We start from the raw sequence: 6,611 nt of genomic DNA on the forward strand, positions 1-6,611 counted from the left end.
TCTCTCTCTCTCTCTCTCTCTCTCTCTCTCTCTCTCTCTCTCTCATCAGTTAGGGAAATCGATTCCTGGAGGTGATGACGTCTTCTGGTTTCCCACGTGTCCATCTCGGGCTATCAGGTTGTTTTATCTCCACTTCCCTAGCAGTGTTTACAAGGAAAAGCACCTGTAAAGAAAGCGTAACCTTAGCAATATCTAAGACAGCGTTATCTCCCAGTAAACCCGAGTAAAACTCTGTACTGCAGCATCATGCATCACCCCCCACCCCCCCCCCCCCCCCCCCCGCCCCCAGGGGTATTTTAGACAGCAGAGATGGTGTGTAGCAACTAAGTTCTGGAGGTTCAGGTACTCACTGTGGTCTTGAACAATCGGGAAAACATTTCTGAGAGATGTGTGCACGTGTGTGTGTGTGTGTGTGTGTGTGTGACCAAAGATTTCTTCAGGCATCAGGAGCGTTCTATTAGAAAACTGTTTGAAAGATTTTTAACCAAGTGTATAATCGCACCTCCATCTACCTGAAAGGAAGCTATTTCAAAACTGGAGGAAGTGGTTTGACCACTGTGTTTCACTCGAGGAAGCCACATCTTTTAATCGATGGCTTTTCAGTTTTAACTGTCCACCCACAACTTTTTTAATTCTTGGCCTTGTTATCCATGAAAGGACTGTTAAAATATTTACTAATTTGGGGCTGGGAATGTAGCTCAGCGGTATAGCATTTGCTTAGCACGCATTAAGGCCCAGTGTTTGATCCCCAGCACTGCTTAAACAAAACAAAACGCAAAACCACATTAAAAAAAAAACCAGGGCTGTAATTCTAGCCCTTTGAGGCTGAGGCAGGAAGATGAGGAGTTTGAGACCAGTCGGGCTATGTGTTTGGGAGTCTGTCTCCACCCCTAACCCCCACCAACTGACTAATTTTAATTCTGGGTTAGGTGGTTGGTAGTAATGAGTATATTAGAATCATTATTTAAAGTAATACGATTTCCATACTTAGAGAATCAGTATGTCTCTGTAGGATATATTTTTGTTCTTTTAGGTGAATGTCTCAGAGATTTTTTTTTTTTTTATCAGCCAGAACAACTGTGCTGGTGGCTTACCACTTAATTCAAGATATCTGTTACTCATTAAAGTTGCTTTCAAAGGAATTCATAAGAATGGTAATCAAATTTCCAGGTTTCTTCTTCTTTTTTTTTTTTTTTAATGATGTAAAACTATGAAGGTTAAGGGGACTTGAAGACAAAGCTTTGGGAAGACTGCATTCCTCAGCTTTATTTTTTTAAGAAGCAGCTTATGGTCCAAATAAAAGAACTTGCCATTTCCACTCTCTTCTCAGGGTTCATCTGACAGCGGTCTTATTTTGGGAAATATGTTGGCAGATGTTACACTTCATTTTTTAGGGGGGGGGTCTGGCTGCTTGTGCTAAAATTATATATTTTTTTAATTACTATGAAAAAAAAAACAGGAACAATAAGTAGGGTGTATCTTGTGAGTGAGCGCGTAAGAAACATCTTTCGTTAATGGGTCCTCCTCTGAGCGAGCCTAGGACTGGGAATGTACATGTCTTCCCACTGTAATTGAGCCTAATACTCTGGAATGTTTTTCGTTTGGGTGTTGGCAACTCCTAAATTTAATCTTCCTTAAAAACAAACAACCCAGGGTACCATTTTTTTTTTTTCCCGTCTGTGGAATTTGAACCTTTTTTATTGACTGGGGAATTGAGGATTGCTTTCTTTTACTGGTAACCTTGACTCCATTTCAAGCCGGAGGACCCAACAAGACAAAGCCATATTTTGCCACAGTATCTAATTAGCAGGCATGCTTCTCCACTGTCTCCTTCCCTGAGTTTTAGAATTTTAGACTTTTTTTTTTTTTTAAATTTCTTAGATGGTTTTACCAGTTTCGGAATATATATTGCAAAACTTTGAAGCGGACCCGTTTTCCTGCCTTTCAGGTCGTTGCTGACTTAGAATTGTATGCCATTTCTTCTAGTTGAGAGGTGAAATCCACTTAGCTGAAGAGTTTTTGTGGGCTACATTAACATTCTTGTTCTAGTAAGCTGTATTTTATAAACTCCTTAGGCCCCGCCCACCTGTCAGTAGTGAAACAAAGGTATATTTTGTCTACTGTCGAATGACGCTTGCATTTGCTCACACAATATTCCCAACCAAATTTATTTCCCATTACCCTGACACGCACCTAAAGGACCTTTTTCAGGGGTTGAAAAACACTGTTCTTTCAAGAAGTCTGTATGGTTCGCTGTGGTGGCGCATGTCTTCAGTCCCACCACAGAGGCAGAGCCCGGGCAGATCTCTCTGTGGTTGGGGCCAGCCTGGAATAAAAAGTGAAACCAGCCTGCTCCCCATCCCCCCAACGTGTGCTGATTAAACATCCTTGTGCGTTAGTTATATTGCTGCAAAGAAACAGGTTAAGAGCCAAAAACCACCCGATGAGGGACAGAACACAGGGCAGATACTGTGGGGGATGAAGCACAAAAGTCCACATTTCCAGATATCCTTTAATGAGGCAAACTCTATAGTTTTCATTAGTTGGGGTTTTTGAAGTTTCCTCTGACTTTTCCCATTTTCTAGCTTTCCAGTGTGGTAGTAACTAGCTGTAAGTTGGATAATTGGAACACAGAATGCTACCTGGTACTAGTGTTTGTGTTTTTGAAACCAGATCGATGATCACTACACGCCTGTATTCATGGCGTCATCGTGTAAGGAAACTGGGCAAAACAAGAATAGAGTGGTATAGATTTAGGGAGAGGAAGGCTGGACTCTAGGAAGAAGGGTAAGACTTAGCCCTGACTTACCAGTGTAGAAGCATGGGACCACAGCCCGCTGTTGGTATTTACTGGCATGCTCTATGTCTAGAGGGAAGAGAGGATTGAGCTGGGACCAACTTGAGGATGAGGCTCTTGGGTCGAGTCACGCTTACTTCCGTGCGTACATACCCATCTGCACATCCTCGTGGCCGTTTGCACACACATGCAGTGTTTTTAAGTGTCAACGAGTTGCGGTTCTTAACTTTGGCAGCCTGTTGCCATCATGTGCGGAACTTAAAAATAAATGCTTCCCCCTCGCTGACTCTTGGCCCTTCCTGCCCTCCACTCCCACTCCCATGTGATTTAATGGGTTTGGGAATGGAGCCCAGGCCTTAATATTTTTATAAACTCCCCATGTAGTTCTAATGTGAGTCAGGGTTAAGAGCCATCGGGTCGCGGTCTCGGGGTATAGAAACAGCTAAGACACAGGCACTGTCCACCGATACTCCCAAGTCTAGGCAGGATGAGCGTGGGTTCTTCACCGATAAGTGGTACGCCGACTTCCGAAGACGCAGCAGCACTGAGCGCTTCTCAGACAGTTGTCTGTCTGCTCTGTTTACAGAGGTACTGCCTGAAGACAGTGACCACAGAAAACAGGACTCTTCCCTACCTAAGGATAGCACTGAAGGCTTTATGTTAAAAGCCAACTGCTATTTTAACCCTTCTGCCTGCACAGTGCAGGGCTGAGGTGCTTAAAGGTCAAGGCCGCACTGTTAGGTAGCTATTCCCTATCCCCTACTACCAGAGTAGGACAAGGCTTAGACTTTAAGTGACTCAAGATTATATAAACATGACAGTTATGATATACAGATTAAAAAAGGAATGCACACAGTAAGTGACAGGGCAATAGTTTAATATGTGTCTGTGTGGGGAAGAAAACAGTTTTAAGGAGTTAACCTTGAGTTATTTACCATATTTCCTCATCTTTTTTTCCCCCTTCGTGTTTTATTAAAGTTGTCACTGATAGTTAGGCATTTGAAAGAGAGAACCTGTGAAGTTTGGAGTTGAATAGAAAGACATTAAGCCAAATCTGTAGGCTCAGAGATGGCTTTCTGATCCTCTCTAGTTTGCTTCAGAAGGTGTCTTAACACCAGGGTGCTATCAAGATGAAAAAAAATACAAAATTGTTTTTTGTTAGCAGTTTAAAAATGTGTACTTTAATACTACTCAAATGGTCATTTTTTTTATTATTATTTTTTTTTCCTGTCAAGATTGTGTTGCTACTGTAGCATTTGAACCCAGGCCTTCAGTGCTGAGGCTGGGGGATCCTTTAATGTAGAGAACACTTTTGCAGGAGTACCTTTGAGACAGCAGTGATTCAGCCTATCTGCTGAACCCTGCATGGGATATGTTCTACTTAGTAAACCTTATAAATCCCGGGCAATTAGGAAATGTTCTTAGTAGGTAGCAAGCCCAGTGTTCTGAGTGGCTTCCGTGTATGCACTGTCCCCCATTCACATGTCAGAGTTTCTCCATCTGAGTCATTGGTATGACTGCTGATTCATCACACAGAAAGGTAGACCGTCTGGAACACAATGGGAATACCAAAAGGCATTTCTTCATCTACCTCGAGGCCCTAATAAGACTGACAGGGGCTGGAGAGATGGCTCAGTGGTTAAACACACTGACAGTTCTTCAGAGGACCCGGGATTTGCAGCACCCACATGGCAGCTCACAACTGTCTGCAACTGCAAGATCCCTTATACAGACAGACATGCAGGCAAAACACTGATGCACAGAAAATAAAATAACCTAAAAAACCAAAAATAACCCATTTTGTATTGATACAAAATGTTTTGGAAGTTTAAAATTGATGGTAAAACGTCGGGGCTTGCAATTTTCTCAGGTTGCTTTTTTCCTCCTTTAAAAGTGGAGGGAGCCACATACCATAAAAATCTATCCTTTTAACAGTGTGTACTACAGGGCTGGGGACCTATTGTTCATGCTAGAGCGTTGTTAACATGCATGAGGCCCTCAATGTGACTCCCGGCGAGCAAGAAATGAATGGGTAGTTGTGTTCCTTCATTGTATGCACAGGCTGTGCTCTATAAACAGGCTCATAGTTTTGTCTGGAGTTTTCTTTATGTTCTGGAACCTGTAGTTGCCCAGTCTTCCACTCAGTAAAGTACAATAACATTCAAACTGACAAGGTAGTAATTTTAAGTAATTTAATAGCAATCTTTTCCACCTTTCACAGAAAAGAACTTATGATGTACTCCTTCCTTCATTTTTACATTTTTTAAAGCTTGGGCACCTGCCACTGATAGTTTCTACCGGAATTTGATGCTAGAGGCATTTAATAGAATATAAAGTTTTACACTTGTTTTGGGTTTTTCACTGAGGCCTGCGTGCCTTGAGATACATAGGGAGAAAACAGCAGAGCTTTGCATTGCTTGAAAGTTGAACCATGTTAGCTAAATGCAGTATCTTTTGTGACTTGGGTGGGGGACAGACCACCTGTGTGACACTTACCTGTTATTTTCAGCAGACTTCCCAGACTTACCTGGGTAGAGGGAGTCACTTGAGACTGTGTTTTGACATGTTCTTGAAGGATTTGTGTGTGTGTGTGTGTTTGTGTATGTGTATACTGTAAGTTTGACAAGACCTGACTTGAATAGCCTTTAGTTTACTGGTTTATCCAATGAAACTACTACTACTTGTCTAGCAGAATTGTTATGTGATTCTAACATATTGATGTGGGTAAGACAGAGACATTAGGAGGCTTAGACAGGGAGATGGGGGTCTGGGACCTGCCTGACCTCTGCAGGGAGACATTGTTTTTTAAAAAAAAAGAAGATTATAGAATGTTCAAATAATAGTTATATGAATTATATTGATAACTATTTGTTATGTAGTGGGCTTGATAAAAGGATGGCAATCATTTTTTTTTCTCTTAAAACTTATAGTTTAACAAATCACTTGATATCCTTGGAAGTTTATATCACTTTAAGTACTTACATAACGTCATGCATTTAATGCAAAATGCTTCTACTTTGCTTCTTGTCCTGCATTTGTCAACAGCCTAAACCATACAGAAACACATGTAATATTTATTTATTTTTTAAAATAAATATTGTTATTTATTTGTTATTTATATGAGTACACTGTAGCTATCTTGAGACACACCAGAAGAGGGGATCAGATGGTTGTGAGCCACTAGGTGGTTGCTGGGAATTGAACTCAGGACCTCTGGAAGAGCAGTCGGTGCTCTTAACCTCTGAGCCATCTCTCCAGCCCCACATATAATATTTATATGTAACTGGAACTTATCTGTCACTCATGTTTTACATAGGAAAAGGGCAAAGCATGCGATACATTTATGGATACCTTTAACAGCCGACAGTTCAAACTCTGTAATGGTTTTCTGGCCTTCTTATCAAAGCTTGTATTAGATGCATATGGATTGCATTAGATTAGTTTTTCTTTGCTTCCTACTGTAACCTGTTAGGCTGTTGGCTTCGTGGCCTAGCAGCTGGTTCTTTACAGACTTGGAGAAGAGGGAACTTCCTGTTTCTTTCAGCCAACTGTACTAGAGCCACGACGATGCTGGCTCATAGAGGATCAGCCTCAGCCAGCTGTTCCTTTAGCTTACCTGGCACGGTGACACATGTGATCTGTAAGAACACTGAATCTCTAAAAGTGGCAAAACAGTACATCTAAAAGGTAGAAATAGCTCCAAGTTCAGGTCTTAATATATGATTTGCTGCTAGTCAGAAATATTCTTCTAATTCCCCCCCTTCTCCCTTTCACACTTTTCTCCCTCCCTCCCTCCCTCTCTCTCTCTCTCTCC

General features: G+C 41.6%; 1 protein-coding gene across 1 annotated transcript in view; it reads left to right on the top strand.

The window, feature by feature from the left end:
* Positions 1-6,611, top strand: part of Pawr (pro-apoptotic WT1 regulator) — an 84,784-nt gene that overhangs the window by 1,587 nt on the left and 76,586 nt on the right. The window lies entirely within an intron of this gene.

The sequence above is a fragment of the Grammomys surdaster genome, unplaced genomic scaffold (assembly GCF_004785775.1).
Source record: "Grammomys surdaster isolate TR1022 unplaced genomic scaffold, NIH_TR_1.0 126028, whole genome shotgun sequence".
Classification (NCBI taxonomy): domain Eukaryota; kingdom Metazoa; phylum Chordata; class Mammalia; order Rodentia; family Muridae; genus Grammomys; species Grammomys surdaster.